Below are 21,349 nucleotides of genomic sequence, written 5' to 3'. Positions count from 1 at the left end.
ATACTGATATCAGACTTTCACTCCTGTGAACCTTTTTCAACTATGCACTTAAAATCAGTATTATATGATGTTCTCAATTATTACCTTGGGAAAGCACATGAGCTTGACACAGAAGCAAAATGAAATTGTTTAATGAATGTATTTTATACTAATTGTTTAAAGATGTAATCATTACATGATGGATCTTTTACCACACCCACCCACACATGCATGCAACATTAGAAACCTGCTAAAAAAGATTATTCAGGACACGTTAGAGACAGGCAGCCTTTCTTTATTCAAGAGGGGCTCCTACAATGGGGTTTTGTAGAGAAGAGAGGTTGGACTCAATTCTAAAAAGGACAAATGGGGATGTACAGGCAAGGCATAGGGTGGGGGGGGGGGTCAGTGGATGGAAAATCACCAAGAAGGGGATGGGGGATTCTTGCTAGACCAACTCAACAGAATTTTTTTTTAAGTTTATTTATTTTGAGAGAGACAGAGCATGAGCAGGGGAGGAGCAGACAGAGACGGAGAGAGAATCCTAAGCAGACTGCACTGTCACACGTGGGGCACGAACTCACCTACTGTGAGATCATGACTTGAGTTGAAACCGAGTGGGACCCTTAACCGATTGAGCCACCCAGACGCCCCGTCCACAGATTTTTTGCTGAAGGCAGCCCAGGGGGATCAGATACTAAGGCTGGGGGTCGGGGATCCCCCCAAACTGATTTAGCAGGATTCTTGCTCAAACAGGATTCTCCAAAGTCAGAGAGAAGCCCAAGGGCAGGCCAAGTCGGTGCATACAGGAGCCTGAAGAAAGTGTGGTCCGAGGACACTCTTGTCCGTGCACACTTGCTTACAACCACTTCCCACGAAATTGTAATTTCAGGTCAGTAACCCCCCCCCCCCACCCCACCCCCGTCAAGTAGTGGAGTGTTTACTGTTCTTAAAGTTCGAGCGCGCTGGGAGAGAACTTTTCTTCTCAAGCGTTGCTTTCCCTGCCTCGTGGAAAATTAAACCAGGGTCGCCCCTTCCGAGAGAGCTTTGCTGGGTAAAGCTCATGCGTCAATAATCCAGTGGCCGGTGGGACAACTGCCTCCAAGTTCCGCGGAGCATAAAGAAACTTCCAAAGTGGTCAGACAGGCTGGGTGACTTCAGGACAATGAACCTTTCTGTTCTAACAGACCGGCTGTGGCCAATAGAGGTTTCCACGCGCTTAGCAGACGTGAGCAGCCGACTCGCTGCAGGTGGAGGGCGTCCCACAGCCGCGCATGCAGTCGCTCTGGTCTCGGGGTTCAGCGACCCCCCTCCCGCCCCGCCGCGCACGCGCACGTGTCCCCGCCGCGCACGCGCGGCCCAGGTGTGGCCATCGCAGCCCCGGGCTGCCGCGACGCTCGCGTTCCCGCCGCCGGTGCACGCCTGCCTCTGTCTGAGAGACGGCGCAGCCACTGCCAACAAGCTGCACGGCCGCAGTTCCCGGAGAGGCCCCCGCTGCGTTTCCGAAGCATAACGCAAAATGCCTTCTGGGGACTTTGCAAAGGCCACCTAGGAGGTGAAGCCGTGTTAAGTCGACCTTTCCTCTCCGGGAGCAGCACGGTCCGGGAAGAGCGAGGACACGTCTGATTTATACCACCCCCACCCCTACAATCCGCCCCGGGTGCTAATCCCGCCCCTCACCGCACGCCCCCTCACCCCACCTGTGTCAGAAGCCCAACTGAAGAAAAGTGAGAGCACAGCGTCCAGTATCTGAAAGGGAGGCCAGGGCGGGAGAAACGCAAGCCGGTTGCAAGGCCTCTTGGCAGACGCAGGGCGGTGCTTCTGGGATTTGCGCTTCCAGAAGGGAGAGCGTCTGCAAGGCTGGTGCCCGGCGGTGTTACCTCCCCCCTCCCCCCGGCTCCCCGGGCCTCCTTCCTCCCTGTCCTGTCTGTCGGGTTTGGCAGATCTGGGCGCCCACCCCAGCGCGGCCTGAGCCTGGACGGACGAATCCTTCTTTGTGACAAAGGTCCTCCTCCCTGGTGAAACCACCTGTCGTCCGGATATATCGATCTGGTCGTAGAGAAAACAGCACGTGCAATACGATCCTGTCTGAGAGGACAAAACCAACACCGCCCACACATACCCAGGGGGTTCCAAACGACCGGAAGTATACACATCAAACTATAGTTTGGAGTTACTGGATTATAGGTGATTTTAATTGTCTTTATTTTATCATTCTGTTGTGTTTTCAGCAGATGTGTTTTTTTTTTCTAACAAGAATAGATGATAAATGTTATTTTTAAAAGGAAAGTATCCCAGCCACCAGAGGGAAGAGAGTCAGTGGCCGGATCCTGGCGCGACCTTGCTCCTTTTGTGACCCATGACAGTCACCCTGGAGGTAAGGTGTGCGAAGGCTGAGTAATATTCTAGGATGAGGATGTGATTAAGCAGTTTATATCCCCACTCACATCTCTCTCTTCCTATTTGAGAAAGTCTCCCAGGAGTAGTAGGTGGATCTTTGGCCATCTGATTTTGGGAGAAGGTGAAAGGTTCTACATGTCTAAATATAACGCTGCAATTCCCTTTGGGTGCAAGAATTGTTAGGTGTCCGAGACGAGGAACATTCTACTCAACTCGGAGGCACAGATATGTCTGCTTGTGAGCTGTGACTACAGACACCCCCCTGAGAAGCATCCTGCCCGGAGGCACAGGCCTGGCTAGAGGGGCCCCGTGGGGAAGAGCATGAAGGGAGGGAGACTAGCAAGGTAAAGACAAAAAGATACATTTTTGAGGGGTCATTATTTCCTTCTTCAAGGCTAAGCCTGGAATGTTCACTCACACATTCCAGTGGCCAGAGGAAGTAAGGAAATGCCATCTCCCTGGGTGCCCAGGAAGTAGAAATGGTGTGATAGAGCATCGTCTCTGCCACAGGGACCCTTCAAGGCTCAGCTGTACCTCGCCCTCCTCCACAGCCTTCATGGTCCTTCCATCACCCTCCAGAGCCCTCTAGCATTTCCTATACATATTGTGCATCTTGTGACCTTGTAAAGGATGCATTCTGCCTCTCGACTGGACAGAAGCTCTTTGTTTTTCACCTCTTTCTTCTCCAGTGCCTAGTATGGGGCTCCAGAGGGAGTTGGATGCAGCCATAAATGGCCAGGAGGTGACTTAGATGCTCAGAAGTGTCACCTGCACTGTCTTTGTACGTTACTAAGAACAACTATGCAGATGAAATACCAAAGTTAACAACCAATTGCTTGTTACTCAAGTTACTGAACTGGATACAGAGGAGAGAGAGAATCCAAAACTGAGGCCAGCTGCCTTATCGATTTGGTCAGGAGGGAGAAAGTTCTCTCCACCAGCACACCCTGGAAGTCTAGCTCGTTGCCTTCAGGAACTTCATCCCGCAAAGTGATAGGTCAACACCTATTACTTTTTGAAGTTGAACAACGATTTATTTACTGATCAGACAGAATTTTTTTAATGTATATTTCCTGCTAAGAATGCAATTAAGGGAGCTAATCTTTGTAGAAATTGCTGATTCCTTTTCTGAAATCAAGATATGTAAAGATGAGTTCAGAACATTTTGTCATGCCAGAAATCAGGGAATAACCAAATATTGCTAGAGTCATGCCAAAATGACCTTGGGGCCAACAGGAAGAGGCTCCCAATGGATCTATAAATTCACAATGGCACTCAAATAAAAGAAACAAACAAACTTATAGGCCACGTTGGAAGATGTTAAAGAACCACCTTATTTTGTTTTTTGTTTTTTTAAGTTTATTTGTTGAGACAGAGGGTGGGGAGGGGCAGAGAGAGAGAGAGAGAGAGAGAGAGAGGGAGAATCCCAAGCAGGCTCCACGTTAACACTAACTTGGGGCTCAATCCCACAAAATGTGAGATCATGACCTGAGCTGAAACCCAAGAGCAGACGCTTAACTGACTGAGCCACCAGGTGCCCTGAGAACCATCTTATGTTGAAAACTGACCAAAAAAAATTTAAGTGTTTGTTTTGCCATGCCTAAATGAATTGTGCGTTAGGGTAACCACATAGTTGATAGAATAATTTTTCCTATGGGAGCATTCCAGCTAGTAATGACTCTTGGTAATGATTATCAATAGCTTGTGACATCTCAAAAAAGAGAAATAACTTGACACTCTATGCCTCCTGATGGAAATACACAGTTCACTGAAGTAATTTTGCCCAAAACTTCATTCTGATTCTGATAGTGCTTCTAGATGTAACTACCAATTTTCAGAAAATATGGTGAAGTATTAAATGACACTATAACTAAGCAGCAAAATCCACACTATAGGTAGTTTGGGGGGACAACAGCTCCTCCAACAAATAGAATTTAAAGAACAGAGCAAGTGGTAGGGAAAGAAGGGACTTACACACTGAAAGATACTTGAGAAACCTCAACTGCAGTGTAGGAACCTATAAAAATGCATGTTTGAAGCAATTAGCAAAAGATGAACACTGAAGGCTAATTAGATAACATAAAAGGAGATGTCAGCTATTTTAGACACGACAATGACACTGTGGGTGAAATAAAATGATATGTAGATAAAATAAAATCATTTGCTTCAAAATAATCTGAGGTTCTTGGTTAGTGGTAAGTGAAATGAGATTGGCTTTGAACTAATCACTGAAGTTGGACGATGGGCGCCTAGGCACTCCAGTGTGTATTTTGATTTTTTTAATAAAATATTTTTAATATAAAAAGGCAGCTAGATTCTTAGTGATTTCTTTTTTTTTAATTTTTTAACGTTTATTCATTTTTTGAGAGAGAGAGAGAGTGAATGAGAGACAGAGCACGAGCAGGGGAGGGGCAGAGAGAGAGGGAGGCACAGAATCCGAAGCAGGCTCCAGGCTATGAGCTGTCGGCACAGAGTCCAACACGGGGCTCGAACCCATGAACCATGAGATCATGACCCGAGCCGAAGTCAGATGCTTAACCGACGGAGCCACCCAGGCTCCCCCCGTTTTTTCATTTTGCTACCTGTTGTCTCTGGGGGAAAAAGTGCCTCATTGAAAGAGATTGTTTTATTCCCCCTCATTGTGCTCTACCCTGTGTGAATATGGTGGGTTAACACTGGTCACAACACTGTAGGAGCACCTGGGTGGCTCAGTCGGTTAAGTGTCCCACTCTTGACTTCAGCTCAGGTCATGATCTCACTGTCATGAGATAGAGCTCTGTATCAGGCTCTGATGGGGCGTGGAGCCTGCTTGGGATTCTCTCTCTCCCTCTCCCTCTGCCTCTCCCCCACCTCAAAAACCAAACCAAAACAAAACAGAACACTATAGAGTGTGCTACCTAGAAGGAATTTAACCTAATGCCATGAATTGGTCAGGATTTGACTTGCCTTTTTCTATTGTAACAAGATTTGGCAGAGATCCTGGACCTTAAGAGAATTTAATGTTTAAGGGCACATTCTTGATTCAGCCAATGCTAAGAAAAGCTGTTTGGCCAATTACTAGCGGGTCCCGTCTTTTGCACAACCATTTACTGGATTCCGTTCAATCCAAGGGGCGTGGCAGCGATGAATGTCTCTGAACTGTGTGTAAGAGGGAGGATCTCCCTTTCTGTTTCGGTTCTCTGCGACTAACAGCAGTCTTGTCATTCATTTGTGTCTCAGTCCGGTGCAAATCCCGTGGGGACAGGCAGGAACTTGGTGGAGCAAGCTGGTAGGAGAATCACAAGAAACAAGTGCTCTTTGCCTAAAGGGCAGCTTCCCTGGAAGTTGACATGGTACTCTATCTACTCAGGTGTTCCTTACCACCCCTTGGAAGACAACGGAGAAGAAACCTGCTGGATATTTCTGGTCATCTCAGCCTAGAGTCCTAACTGCCTGTGACTGGAGATTGTGAATATTTTTATTGCACTCTGAGTTGCTCATTCATCCATTCAACAGATATTTACTGAACACTAACTATGTGTCAGGGGGCTCCTTTAGGCCGGTTCAGGTACATCGGTGAATGAAATATACCAAGTTTCTTGCCCTCATGGGTCTTAATAGGAGTGCAGATAATAAACTATAAACGTCATCAATAAGTAAATTATAAAGTGTTTTAGAAGATGATAAATGCTCTAGAAAAAGAAAAAAGCAGAGTAAGTGATTGAGGAGCTAGGGTGGGGCTTTAGTTTTAAATAGGAAGTTATAGAGGGCCTCACTGAGAAAGGAACATTTAAGCAGACTTGAGGTAGAAGAGGAGGTTAGAATTGAGCTAGTTGGAGAGACAGTGTTCCAGGCACAGAGAAGAGAAGAGAAGAGAAGAGAAGAGAAGAGAAGAGAGAAGAGAAGAGAAGAGAAGAGAAGAGAAGAGAAGAGAAGAGAAGAGAAGAGAAAAGAGAAGAGGAGAGAAGAGAAAAGAGAAGAGGAGAAGGGGAGGGGAGGGGAGGGGAGGGGAGGGAAGAGCTAATTCCAATATTCTGCAGCAGGAGCCCACTAAAGGTTCAAAAACAAAGTCAAAATAGCGTGGGGAACAGGGCAAACAAGGGCTTGAGTAGTAGGAGATGAGACTAGGAGTAGGAGATGTCTGATCTCGTAGAACCTTCCAGGTCATTGCACGGACTTGGCTTTTCCTCTGAACGAGACAGGAACCACTGGGGAGATGGAGCAAAAGAGTGACAAGATCTGAGAGCTTCTGCAGGATTGTTCTGGCTGCTGTGTTGATTCTAGACCATTGGGATGTGAAGATAAGACTAAGAAGCAGACGTTGCAATGGTCCCAGTGGCTGGAGAGAGTAGTAGCAATGGAACTGGCGAGAGGGGATCAGATTCTGGCTAGAATTGAAGTGACTTGCCCAAGATCACATGGCTAGTTGGCAGAGCCGGGTGAGAACCCATTTTCCCCAAATTACAGTCTCATGCTTACTCACTACCCCTCCCCTAGATCCTCTTGGTCTTATTGCTGTGTAGGGATGCAGGTTTCTGCATGTGATTGTTAGTTGTCTTGGAACTATCGATGCATATTCGTGTGTATCTAGCTGCCTATTCGCAGCACTATTCCCTCAGAAATGTTTTGGGTCAAGAAAGTAGTATATCAGATGTCTGCTCGTTGCCAGCTACTGACATTGTGTCAGGTTTCTAGATAATTGTTACAAAATTTCTGGGGCAAATTCTGCCTTTCAAAGGAATGCCTCGGAATGCGATACCACTATGCCAACTGGAAGCCCCATGTGGATTCCATGTGGAGAGATTCTGCCCAGTGTGTGATAAACATCTGCTCCTGTCCCATGGCTACTCAAGGAAGAAGGAGATGAGCCACCACTGTAATTAAAACCATGATGCTTTTCTCTTACCCATAAGACTTCTGAGGACTTGGTGACTCTGATCGGTTGCTTGGCAACCTACTCACTGAGTCGGTCGGTTCTCTTTCCCAATTTCCAATCCTATCTGGCCGGGGAGAATTCTCATAGCAGGCACTCTGCTGTATCTTGACTTTTAGATTGTCAGAGGCAGATCTGGATTCAGATTCTGACCTAAGGGATGATGCCAAGGGACCTGAAGACATTCAAAGTTTTAACTAAACAGGACGTAGTAGCTTCGGCCTTGCCACACCTTCCTAAATGGGCCTTCCAGCAGGACCACTAGCATGTAAGTGCCAGAAAGGCATGTTTGATTCACTGCTCTGTCTCCGGCTCCTAGAACCATCCTCGACACATTAGAAGGGACTGGTGAATATTTATTGCATACATATAGGTACACTATAGACTTACTCTTTGGAAATGTTTATCTCCCAGTACTTCAGATTTCTTTTTCCTGTTCTTTTTTATTTTCTTGACCTTTCTTCCTCCCCTTCTCCACTTCCTCCTCCTCCTCCTTTCTGACTTTTATACCTATACTTGAGAACGCCTCCCTCCCCCCGACCCCTGCCCTTTTATCATTTGCCTGCTATCATTCTAGTCATTCATTCAAAAATTGGCCCGTCTGAATGACAACTGAAATCACAAGCCACAACCATGTGATTCCTGGAAGCTTCCCAGTCCCAACACAACAACGTCTTGAAGCATTTAAGAGGAGAAACCAGAACCCAAACGATTCCAGCTGTGCCCTTCATTTTTATTTCCAGCTCCATAGAAATTTGGTATTGACTGGAACATAGGGTAATGTGCATTAGTGATGCCAATGGTTTTTGTCAACACATGAGAATGAAAAGTCTTATCAGACACTGTAGGCAGATGGGCCTGTGAAATTTGTGTAATTCAGCCAACACAGGCCGACTGACCCTGTTTCCCTTTGCAGCAATCCTTTTGCCTCTCACCAAGTTGTGTTTCTATGTCCCGTGTCCCGTGGAGTGAAAACTCCAGACAGTGTTTTCTAACTCAAGTTGAGTGATCAAGGGATGCCGGGGTGGCTCAGTTGCCTAGGTGACCAACTCTTGATTTCGATTCAGGTCATGATCTCACGGTTTCATGAGTTCAAGCCCCGCATCGCGCTCTGCGTGCTGACCTTGCACAAGTGCTTGGGATTCTGTCTCTCCCTCTTTCTCTACCCCTCCCCCACTCAAGTTCTGTCTCTCTCAAAATAAAGAAGTAATTTTTTTTAAAGGTTTATTTTTGACAGAAATAGAGAGACAGAGCATGAGTGAGGGAGAGGGGCAGAGAGAGAGGGAGACACAGAATCCGGAGAGGGGCAGAGAGAGAGGGAGACACAGAATACAAAGCAGGCTCCAGGCTCTGAGCTGTCAGCTCAGAGCCCTATGCGGGGCTTGAACTCACAGACCACAAGATCATGACCTGAGCCGAAGTCGGCCGCTCAACTGACTGAGCCACCCAGGCGTCCCAAGAAGTAATTTTTAAAATCAAGTGATCCGGGGACGCCTGGGTGGCTCAGTCAGTTGGGCGTCCAATTTCGGCTCAGGTCATGATCTAACAGTTCATAGGTTTGAGCCCCACGTCGGGCTCTGTGCTGACAGCTCAGAGCCTGGAGCCTGTTTCGGATTCTGTGTCTCCCTCTCTCTCTGCCCCTCCCTTGTTTACGCTCTGTCTCTATCTCAAGGATAAATAAACATTAAAAAAAATTGTTTTAAGTAAAAAAAAATCAAGTGATCCACATTGAAGTGTACATACATTTGCTAAAAATACTAGGGTTGACTTAGTAGGTTGTCAAAATCCAGGATAACATTCAAATCTCTGACCTCTCCTGGACTAAATGTTCAAACACTTGAGTGAATTGCTTCATTAGTCGTCCTCACACTGAAACAACTTCTCTCTCCAGCTTCTCCATTTCTATCAGTTGTATTGCACTCTTGTGGGCTCCCAAGCTCCAAACTGGGGAGAAGGGAAGTGGTGTCTCCTCCATATTGTAACTCAGGAATACCAGAACGTTGTTTTCTCTTTTCCTCGTCCTCTCCATTCAGATTCTTCCTGGTTCGCTGATGCCTGAAATTTCACAATTTACTGTTTTGGCTTAAATCCAGGAGGAGGAAAAAGATGTAAATTTCTTCTTTTCTAGCGCTGACTGTGTGTCAGATACAATCTTATTTATTCTCCATATCAATCATATGCTTTAGACCCTTTTATAAATGAGGGAAGTTACGTGATTTTTTTCAGGGTCACAAAGCAGGTAAATAGAAGAGATTATAATTGAACCCAAGTTGGGTTGACTCTAGAATCTGATTTATCTACTACTCCAGGGTAATATTTCTGTGAACCTAGCACTGTATTAAATATTTGTCTTATTAGATATATATATTCTGAAAGTAAACAATTTTATCAGTGTAGTTCCTGATGAAGGTGTCCCACCCATACCTCCTTACAGTTTATGATGGTAGTGCACGCTGTGGGATTTCTGATGCCTGAGGTCTTTCTTTGGCTACAGAGCCTGTCTCCTCAGAAATGTTAGTATAGCAGACTAAAAGTACATAATCAACCCCTCACCCCAACCCCACCAATCCTCAGTCGGTGACTGATGGAAATGGTGTACTAAGATCAAAGTTCCCTTGCCCCTAAGGTGGGCTAACCCTCCACTGAGTCCCAGAACTCTCCACTGGCCTTAAGCTCCAGTTGTCCACAAAGAGATGTGCTTCGTAATACACCTTTTATTGGCTGCCATTTTTTTCGTTTCTCAGTTCCCAAGTTACCCACAGATGTTCCTGGGATCCTTTCCAAAATAAACAACTCACACTTGAATACTTTTCTCAGGATTCTCAGGGTCTGCTTCTTTGGAATCCAAACTAAGGCAATCAGTAACTGTCCTTTTTTTTTTTTTTTTTTTTTTTTTGAGTTTATTTATTTATTTTTGAGAGAGAGAGAGAGAGAAAGAGAGAGAGAGAGAGGGCATGCACATGGGGCAGAGAAAGAGGGAGATGGAGAATCTCAAGCAGGCTCTGCACTGTGAGCACACAGCCCAACATGTAGCTTGAACTTTCAAATCATGAGATCATGACCTGAGGCAAAATCAAGAGTTGGACACGTAACTGAGTCACCCAGGGCACCCCACAACTGTCCTACATATAGCTTTTCATGAGAAGAAGAATCAGCAGACTTTAAGATCATCAAACATTAGAAGGAAAAGAAGAACCTGTCAGCTCTCATTTGTTCCCAAAATAGTCTTTACTAAGTCAGCTGTTTATTCGTTATCTCATTAGCTCCAGCCAGGGAGATGAAGGCATGTATTTGTCTACGAACAAATATCATTCCAGGTCTAGGGAACAGGGATAAAGCAGGGCACTAAGTGCACTAAAATGCCCTACCCTTCTGGTGGTTATATTCTAGTGCCTGCAAGGAGATTTTGAAAAAGAGCCAAATAGATCTCCTGGAATTAAATAATACATTTCTGATATAAAACATTGATTTGATACACTTAACAGCGGAAGAAAGAATCAGTGAATTTAAAGACAGATGGATAGAAATCATTCGAGCTGAAGCAAATAGAATAAAAAGACTTAAAAAACATAAACAGAGCCTCAATGATCATGGGATAATATCTAACATGGGGTCCTAGAAGAAGAGGAGAGAGAGAAAATATGGCAGAACAGTTATGTGAAAAACAATAATGGCCCCAAACTTCCAAATTTGATTAAAAAGTATTTCAACCTATAGACCCGAGAAGCTCAGCATATCCCAAGCAGGATAAATTCAAAGAAAACTATCATTGGGTAAATCATCAACAAACTGCTAAAAACCAAAAGATAAGCAGCCAAAGAAAAAAAGCACTTCACATCTAGAAGAACAATGATCAGAAACAGTGGAGGGAGAAGACAATGGAAAAACATCTTTATAGTGTTTAAGGGAGAAAAAGATTGCCAACTTAGAATTTCATGTCCAGTAAAAATATCCTAATCATCCAAAATGAAGCTGAGTGAATTATCTGGATAATTTACTCTGTGAAAACAACGGATTTGGTTGACTTAAGCTCCAAAGTGCATCATATGTGCAGTAGAGCATGATTCTGGAACCAATATGCCTGAGTCCAACTTTTTTTTTTAATTTTTAAAAAATGTTTATTTACTGTAGAGAGAGAGAGAGAGAGAGAGGTATAGAGTGCAAGCAGGGGAGGAGCAGAGAGAGAGGGAGACACAGAATCCAAAGCAGGCTCCAGGCTCTGAGCTGTCAGCACAGAGCCCGACGCAGGGCTTGAACTCAGGGACTGTGAGTTCATGACCTGAGCCAAAGTCGGACGCTTTACCAACTGAGCCACCCGGGTACCCCATCCAACTTCTTATTGCAACATTCACTAGCTTTCTTCACAACATTCAAACCACCTCCGAGGGTCATTGTAAAGATTAGATGAGTTGACCCATGCAAAATGCTTAGCATGGTGTCTGCAAAATGGTAATCGCTCAACAAACCGCATGTATTGATTTCAACAGCAACTGTCTAAGTTGACTGAATGAACCAGGCAGAACAGGACCTTGAAGGAGTTACCCAGGGCTGCCAAAACTAAGTACCACAAACTAGGTGGCTTTGAACAACAGAAGTCTCACAGCTCTGGAGACTAGAACTCAGCAATTCAGGTGCTGGCAGAGCCATTCTCTTTCTGAAAGCTCTAGGGGAGGATCCTTCCTTGCCCCTTCCAGCTCCTGGCGTCTGTTGGCACTTCTCGGTGCTCCTTGGCTCGTGGCATTATTGCAATCTCAGCCTTTGTTGTCACATGGCCCTCTTCCCTCGTGTGTGTATTCCAAGTTCTCTGTTTTTCTGAGGATAGCAGTCGTTGGATTAGGGCCCACCCAAATCCAATGGGACCTCATGTTAGCTTGATTACATCTGCAAATACACTCTTTCAAAATAAAGTCATAGTTACAGATTCTGGGTGGACAAGAATATTGGGGAGACACTATTCAACCCAGGATAGACCTCAACTGTCCACATCTCTTGACAACTTTATGTAGATAGGCAAGTTTCTATTTTTCTTCATCCCCTTCGGACAAAATATTTTCAAACTCCCTTGCTTACTTTTCCACATTTTAAGATCAGATGTACTGATTGCAATTGTGCCTTTTTTTTTTTTTTTTTTTTTTGGTAGATTTAGGCCATCAAATGTGTGTCACAGGGTCTGTGATGAGGTTTGAAGTCTGCTGTGCTCTCTGGTAGTTGGGTTGGCACTAGAGGGTTTATCTCTTTTCTTTCCCTTTATTTGTTATTACCTGTCACTTCTTGCTGATGTTAGCGTTTGTGTGTGGGTAAATAAAGCCTCTGTCGTTTCTAATTTCTGTGAGTTAGAAAGCCAGAACTCCCAAGTTTGCTGTAACTGTAGAATTTAGCCTTAAGCAGTCTCAATAACAGGCTGAGGGGCTTCCCTTGAACAGGATAGATTATGTTGAATGCAAGTGTTGTTTGCAGCACTCCCAAAAATAAGCCAGGAATCTAAAGGTTTACTAACTTGGAACTTGTTGAGAAAGCTTGAAATCAGTGAGACAATATTACAGCCCATTTAGACAGGAATATAAACAGTTGTAGGTATTGATATTGCTTGCCTATTCCTTGTAATTAGGGTCAGCTGATAACATTTTGTCCTCACAGCTAAGGGCAGAGACCCTGTCCCAGCCATCCAGGGCACCTGCCCTCTTTGCATTGCCCTTGTGCCTGGCTCTTCTTTTCTGTGTTGAGTTGCCCACCCCCCCCCTCCTTTTTTTAATGCTTGTATCAGTAACCATGGTTCAGTGCACTTGTTCAAAGCAGTCTTGAAGCAGACAAGTTTCATTAATGGATTTCTTTAGAAAACTTTGCTTCCCTCCAAAATACTCTACAAAATGCGGGCTGCCTGCTTTGTGGTTTAGTAGGAATGGCTGCACGGTTCTCTGTCTGTTGGTCTGACTGATTGTCCCTCTGTCTCTACCCCAAGCATTGTTTTCCAATGCCTATGATCTCTACTCCATCACAAGCCCTTGTCTGCTTTCCTGGTTCCCCCTTATGCATTTGCTGTATAGTTGGGTTGTAGATGAGTGAGGTGTTACTGTATTTATTCAGTCTGATAATGTGTAGAGGCTCAAGTGATGATGGAATGCACAGTTCTTGTATCACTGGGCCTTGGATTCCCAAGTCCATTAACCTCTGGCCCCTTTCTGCGAGGATTCAACAAAGAAGTCAGAAGTTTAACTCCCGGGTAGGAGAAAATTGACTGCGTAAATGCAGATTCTTCTAAGCATTAAAACGAAGGCTCAAATACTGACCCCATTGTGTCTTGCAGTAATCTTTTCTGAGAAGAGAATCAGCAGACTGTTTTCACTGAGCGTATTTTTAGACACTCTGCATTAAATCCAATTTTGCAGGTATAGGCCTGGCTCTGGGTAAAACATGGCCACGTTTGACTTTGATGCCTTTGCAGCTCCTGTCTGATTCCTCTGCCTGTCTGATGGCCCTTTCTCTGCCCCAGGTCCCCCACTGGAACTCGCTCCTGTAGGCAACACCCAGTGCTCCAGACCTTCTCATTTCTAAAAGCATAGGCCTGTCCTATGTTCTGTTTCCTCAGGGTTGAGCTACATAACTAATGCAATGCGGAATCCTGGAATATTCAAGCTAGAGGAACTCTAGAGGTAAATTAGATGGATTAATTTTTTTTTAGTGTTTTTATTTATTTTTGAGACAGAGAGAGACGGAGCATGAGCGGGGAAGGGGCAGAGAGAGAGGGAGACACAGAATCTGAAGCAGGCTCCAGGCTCTGAGCAGTCAGCACAGAGCCCGACGCAGGGCTCGAACACACAGACTGTGAGATCGTGACCTGAGCTGAAGTCGGACGCTTAACCGACTGAGCCACCCAGGCGCCCCAGATGGATTAATTTTAGTTAAGAGCTGGACAAAGGATATATGTATATGTGTATATACATATTTATATGGGGGTGGGTAGGTGCATATGCATATATATATATACATATATACACACACAGATACTATAGAAGTATAGCGTAGTACTAGGATGCTATGAGGGGAGTCCTCCCAATGATTCCACGTCAAAGATTTACTCTCTCAAAAGACCTGCCCAGGAAATGATACACAGCTGAAATGATCTTATCTCTTTGGTTCATTGAGCCACCCAAGACATAGCATTATACCAAACAGGAGATATTAGTGAGCCATTATCTTCCTGGAGAATTTTTGCCATGAGAGTTCATTCTTCACTTATGAGGGCGCAAGTGTCCTTGAAATCTTGGAATTCAGTAATGTTTTTAAATTAGAATTTTTATTTTGAGCTAATGAGCTGATCACGTGCAGGGCGAGAAATGTATTCGGTACTTTTAATTTAGGTAATGATTTCACAATGCCTCACATGCTGTAGGCGTACTCAATGTGTAATGACTGACAGATACATTGATGAAACAACTATAATTTGTGCCTTACAAGAGGTCTCTTGAGGGAAATATGTTCGGAAGTTACTGGGCCCAGGGATAGAAAGTAAGTCTCCCGGATCATTCAGTGGCTTTGCGTTTTGTTTCTTACACGTTTCTCACTCTTAGGGTAGTTTGATTTCATTTCCGCACATGCACTTAGTCTCACTGTGGTTTGCTATTGTTGGTGGACATGAGGAAATCTAACCCGTGAAATGCTAGTATTCTCTTCACTGAGTTGGTCAGGGGGGAGAAGGAACTGAGGGGCGCAGGGGCCGGGTCGAGCCAAGAGCTGGATAGCAGCACCTTCCTGAAGGCCACGGGCATCTCTGGTTGTGCAGCTCCGAGGAACAGCCTGGCTCACAGATCTGTCTCCCACGGCGCAAAAGGAACATCACTCCCTTTCGACCCAACTCACCCACAGTGGATTCTATTTATCATTCTCTTCTCTGCCTCTAGAATCCTGCCAGGCAAGAATGCTGCCTCAGGGCCACCAGGCTGCAAAATACGACAGCCTGCTCTCAGGGAACCATAAATATTTGGAATTTGAAGTGCATTGCAAACTTAAAGAAAGAAAGAAAGAAAGAAAGAAAGAAAGAAAGAAAGAAAGAAAACACCTTAGGAAACTAAAGTTTGGGAACAAGTTAGCTAAACCCTGGATTCCTTGAAATGCATTTGATAAACATTGCCTTGAAGTTGACCTTTTTGCAAGAGTTTCTGGAAAGTGATGGTTAGTGGGGTTTTTTTTTTTCTTTTAATGTGATAAGAATTCACTCTGCCAGCTGAGCATGTACTTTGGGGTGAGAGCAGGTTCCTTTCTCTGTGGGAGACAGAAGCGTTCGAGTGAGGCCCTCTGGGGGAGTTCTTGATGCTGGCTACAGCTTTGATGAAGGCTTAAGCTGAAAGATACATCAAGTTTGAAATACATATTTTACAAGTGGAGGGCGTGGGGCACTGTCCTGGATTCCGTCAGGCATGCACAGAGCATCCTGTCACGCGAGGCAGAGGGAGGGTTGGGCTTACTGCTCAAGTCCCTGAGGAGACAAGGTCCCCTCACTCACCCTCAGGAGCAAAGTCACACAACTTCTTCTGAGATCTGTCTAAACTAGCAAAATGAAATTATCTAATTCTGAGGAAGGCAAAAAGCAATGTTGCACAAAGAAAGAACAAAAGAAAGCAATCATTTGGCTAAATGGTTTGGCGAAGTTTTAATGCTTCCCCCTCCATAGTCCTAAATGGGAAACTCCCGGAGCCGTGGTTTACTGTGCGTAGACCAGAGTTCTCGAGGCCATGAGCACGACGGACTGTCAGGGTCAAAGGCAGGGCCTTGTATCCTAAACCGCCACATCCTTTTGGGGAGCTATCACAACTGGAGAGGGAGCGGTGGTAGGAGTCAGGGCTGGGGCTGGGATCTGGGACGTGGGGAGAGAGCAATGTCGGCAGATAGGAAATCAGACCCTTCAGACTTGTGCAGTAGGACTGTTTCCAAATCATTTCCCTCCTTCCACCCCAAGACCACTGTCACTGGCGGTGGGGCTAACCCAAATTTCAGCGTGAGGGTTAACCCCCTGTGTTATTTATCCTTCCTCTTGACGTCTCACAGAGGGAAAATCTGGTGATGGCCTACATCGAGGGGAGAGCTAAAAGGAAAGAAGGACAGAAAGCATCATCAAAGGCCCCGAGGTGTGGAAGGCAGACACTCAGCTCTGACCGCCCTCGTACCTGGGGCATGGCTGGCTCAGACCCTTTTACCACCAACTGGAGCACCAGCTCCTTCTCCATCCTGTGCCTCTGACCCCTGCTAGCTTCACCACCCCCAATCCTGTCACCTGAAGCATAGTTCTGATCCCTGGTCTCCAAATCCAGAGTGGCAAATTCTAGGAATCCGAAGGAGATGTGAGAATTTGATAGAATAGCTCCAGGGATCAGTTTGGATCAGAGTCTGGTAGTAAAGAACAGTTTTGTTTTTTTTTTTTAACCTTATATTAGGCAAAATGGTTCTATTTCATATTGCCTTTTGGTTAGCGTTGCCAGATGTAGAAATAAAAACACAGACGCACTGACATATGCTACAACGTGAATGGACCTTGAAATCAGGCTAAGTGAAGAAGCCAGTCACAGAAGACCACATATTGCATGAGTCCATATAGGTCAAATGTCCAGAATGGTCAAATCTGCAAAGACAGAAAGTAAATTAGTGGTCGTCTAGGGCTGCAGAATAAGGGGACCCTGGGGATGGGGAGTGACTGATAATGGCTACAGGGTTTCTTTTTAGGGTGATAAAATGTTTTAAAATTAGGTTGTAATAATGGCTGCACAGCTCTGTGGTATACTAAAATCTATTGCCTTGTATAAATAAAATGGTGACATTTCATGGTACATGAATATCTTAATAAAGCTGTTTTAAAAAGTATAAAATAAGTTAAATTTGAATTTCAGATAAACTATGAAAATAAATCTAGCATAAGTATATGCTATGCAGTATTTGGGACATATTTATACTAAAAACATTTTCATTATTTATTTGAAATTCACATTTAACTGGATATCCTGTATCTTAGTTGGCAACCCTACTTAGGATTTGATTAGATGTCTCAGAAAGCACCAATCAACAGCAAAAGTAAGAAGAAATAGTTCATGAGATGTCATTTAAATGAGATTTATGGGGACCCCTACATTCTTTGGGGCATCAGAATGCTTAACAATTAACCAAGGCCAAGAACTTCTCGATTTAATAATACTTATTTTTAAAAAGTCTAAATGTAGCTGCCATTGTGGAGAAATCCAGGAAGAAAAGAAATAGCCTTGAAATTCTACATTAAAAAATTTCTAAAAATTATAGAAAATGTTTAGAAGTGAGAGGAGCTGGATATTTTATAAGAGCCTTCTGATCTTTACATTTAATGAATCTTGCCATCAAATTAGAAACATTTTGGGGGAAGTTCATCAGTGTGGATCTTAAAAATTTTTGACTTGTTCAAGTAGATGAAAAATTATTATAACATATTTACTATACAGTGTTCTTACACGGTAAGATTTGCTATAAAGTAAATATTGTCATGCTTATGGAAGAAAATGAAGGCAGCACCTCTGAAAGTGTTACATGTATATATATCATACACACATGTATATGTATATACATGTTATATATGTGTATATCATACACACGCACGTGCACACACATGTGTATGTACACATATATATATACGTGTGATACATGTATCTATATCATACACACACCCACTCACGCTGGTACATACACATTCTTTGGATGTTTTGTATTTGTTTTAATGGGATGTCTCGAGTTGCAAATTCTGATAAGCAGAATTGTTTAAGTTGGCACTCGCATAATGGTCATCTCTACAGAATGACTACATCCCTGCTTTGATCCTGGAAAATCTAGCATAAAATTGCTACAGCGGTATAAATCACTGCTGGATTGGGGCACCTGGGTGGCCGAGCCAGGTAAGCATCCGACTTCAGCTCAGGTCGTGATCTCGTGGTCCGTGGGTTCATGCCCCATGACGGGCTCTGTACTGACAGCTTGGAGACCGGAGCCTGCTTTGGATACTGTGTCTGCCTCTCTCTCTGCCCCTCCCCGGCTCATGCTCTACCTCTCTGTCTCTTAAAAGTAAAAAAACTTAAAAAATCAGTGCTGGATTATGTAGCAATTATTAGCAAGTTGTGCTTGCAATACTCGTATTCAGGCTCTTAGGCCAGTGGTAACAGCAGCCAGTATTATTTTTCTTTTTTTTTTTTTTTTTTTTTTTTTTTTTTTATTTTTGGGACAGAGAGAGACAGAGCATGAACGGGGGAGGGGCAGAGAGAGAGGGAGACACAGAATCTGAAACAGGCTCCAGGCTCCGAGCCATCAGCCCAGAGCCTGACGCGGGGCTCGAACTCACAGACCGCGAGATCGTGACCTGGCTGAAGTCGGACGCTTAACCGACTGCGCCACCCAGGCGCCCCTATTTTTCTTATCTTACAACTGAGAAAACATAAAACTGCAATACGTTTTTCTGAATTTAATAATTTTATAAATTGAAATTCCAATATGTTGGGGTTACATGGTATGGCATGTAATCAAACCTCAGATTTTTGATTACATATTTTGAATAAGTAATAGGTGTTGAGTTAATTCCTTATACTGTGAAAGCCCAACTTTCCCAGTGATATTGGTGAGATGAAGGATACCATTTTCTAAATAAAAATTAAAATTACACATTAAAAGATACTAAAATTAAATTAAATTGGCAAGTTCTACATAAGTTCAGTGGAAGAGACCAGTCTTGCCCCTTGAATAATTTCAAAGAGCCTAAGTGATGGATGTTAACGTGAACTCAACAGTGGGCGATGATTTTCAGAACACTTTTCCTCTTCCTACTTATACCTGGAGTTTTAAAAAATCATTCATTTAGGTCACATATTGAGAATTAGATCCCTAAGAGGCCATTACATAATTGTTCTCTTTTGAAAAAATTCCTTTTAAGGGCTGAGGTGTTTATATAAGAAAGAGTTTTCAAAAAGAGAGAGTGTGTATTTTTTTTTTTTTTTTAAATAAGAAGCAAAGAGTACAAAGAACATTTGGGGATTGAATCTGTTTAAAAGAAGAAAAATTCAGGCAGCTAATGTTGTTCCTTAGATTCATGAGGGTGCTTTCTGCTGAAACTTTCCAGGACTGGGTGTTTCTGGGGACCGGAGCAGGGAGAATGCTGAGCACCCCGGAGCTGGCACTGTATCCGGGCGTCTCCCTTTTCCACCTTATCTAGTGCTGCCTCATGTGGGCTGTTGGATTCTGGGCCCAGCCATGTTAATTAAAGCCACAATACAAATGAAGACGTTGCAACTTCCCTAACATGCCAAGATAGGACATTTGGGGTCGTAACTGAAAAGTCACGGAACTGGTGGACTCAATCGTCCCCTCAACTGGGGAGAGAGCTCGCTAGATTCAACCAAAGGGACGGATACCACAGGAGAAGGAACAGCTGGAAAGAGAGGAAGGTTTTTGTGCTTGCGTGGCTAAATGATTTAATTAGAATCTCTCATTAAAATTAACCACATCGCCCAGACTTTATTTAGCAGGCAAGAATATTTGCAGATCGCAGTGGTACACAAGGCTGGGGAAGAAAATGACCCATGATGTTCCCACCTGGGATTAGTGTAAAAAACTGAGAAGAACTCCACAAGGGCTGAATCTCTTAGACGTGAATAACAAAGTAACCCATTCCTTTTCATTCATTCCTAAAGACGGAATATATTTGAAGTCCGTACTACCATTTTCCATTTTCTTTTCACCCAGTAGCAGACACTTTCTGTGCTATCTCTTTAAAGTCTTAGTGTCATATCTGTGGGTCCAGGTAATCAAGTTACCAGGTTTCAGTCAGCCAAATAAGGAAAGTGTTAGAGCCACTACCTGCCACTTGGCTAACACATTGAATCAAGAACACATTGAATCTGTGTTTCAATTTATATTATGTTAACATACATTATTATATATTTCCATAAACAAGTTCAAAAACCCAATTCAACATTGTATTCCTTCCACTATGATCCAACGTGTTTACTGGGTTCACAAGCATGCCCTCAAAGTTTCTATTGATATAAAGTGGTAAAATCTTGCAGTTCTTCTGGTGTGTATGGCATGGGTCATATGTTGTACCTGTTGGGGCCTGCTGGAATTTGAATCTGGTCTAGAATGAATAAGTTCACCCTGAGGAATGTCACCAGTCTCTTGTGTATGGCCTCAGAAGAGACCGCGTCAGGATCTTCAAGCACAAGGATGAAAACTTCCTCAGACATAGGAGAAAGAATTTCTTCTACTGGCAAAGAAGACTCGGCAGAACTTGGGGACTCAAGGTCCCTAGCCGTGTTGATTTCCTATATCTCCCCTTCCCAGTTTTTAGGCTCCTCCTCCTTTCTAATTATTGCCTTAACTTTAGCAAAAGAGATCCTGTAAAGTTGGAAATTCAACTGGATTGGACTTTAGGTTTGGTTTTCAGAAACCTTGGCCCCATAGCTACAGGAAAAAGGTTTGACTTTGGGGAAAAAAGCATAGATTTCTTGTCCCTTAGTCAGACCTTGAGTTAGGAATTTAAAGCCCTGAGCGTGTCATTCCGCCCCGGCCCCCCCCCCCCCCCCCCCGTTCTCCAGAATGCAACTAAACAACCCCATTATATATACGAAGTTTTTTATGGAACAAACTACTTCATCACCCAAAGCTTTGTTTGCTAGAGACATTTGATTGCCAGTAATCATTAAAGTAACTTTTGCTGTGCATCTCACAGACCACCATTACCAATTATTACTAATGATCCTGGTCATTAGTGCCTTTCAGTTGAATAAGGTCAGAGAACCAATTTCAGATAGTCTAGAACTGGTTCAGAGAACATCCTCTAACAACAGTTGCCAAGTCCAGGCTCAGTCAGAAAAGCCAGATCGCTGTAAGTGATGCAGAATAATGGGATTATTTTAGGAAGCAGAGCTTACACAGTTGTGGAAGCTGCTTGGGGACTCTGTGCAAGGCTGTCGCCCCTCCGTCTGGTGATGGTCCCGAAGTCTTTATAGGTTACCTAGACCGGCTCGTGGGGAAGGAAAGCTAGATGTGAAGCGGGGTCAGCAA

General features: G+C 44.0%; 1 long non-coding RNA gene across 1 annotated transcript in view; it reads left to right on the top strand.

The window, feature by feature from the left end:
- The first annotated feature begins 1,923 nt into the window (after nucleotides 1–1,923).
- LOC144616009 (uncharacterized) overlaps nucleotides 1,924–21,349 on the top strand; it is a 28,441-nt gene continuing 9,015 nt past the window's right edge. The window contains exons 1-2 of the long non-coding RNA XR_013554854.2: nucleotides 1,924–2,166; nucleotides 2,265–2,356. This is a non-coding gene — a long non-coding RNA (uncharacterized LOC144616009). The remainder of the gene's footprint in view (nucleotides 2,167–2,264; nucleotides 2,357–21,349) is intronic.

This window comes from Panthera onca, chromosome B1, assembly GCF_046562875.1.
Source record: "Panthera onca isolate mPanOnc1 chromosome B1, mPanOnc1 haplotype 2, whole genome shotgun sequence".
In the NCBI taxonomy this organism is placed as follows: domain Eukaryota; kingdom Metazoa; phylum Chordata; class Mammalia; order Carnivora; family Felidae; genus Panthera; species Panthera onca.
Note: the sequence above shows the minus strand (reverse complement) of the source record. Positions and strands in the feature narration are given on the sequence as shown.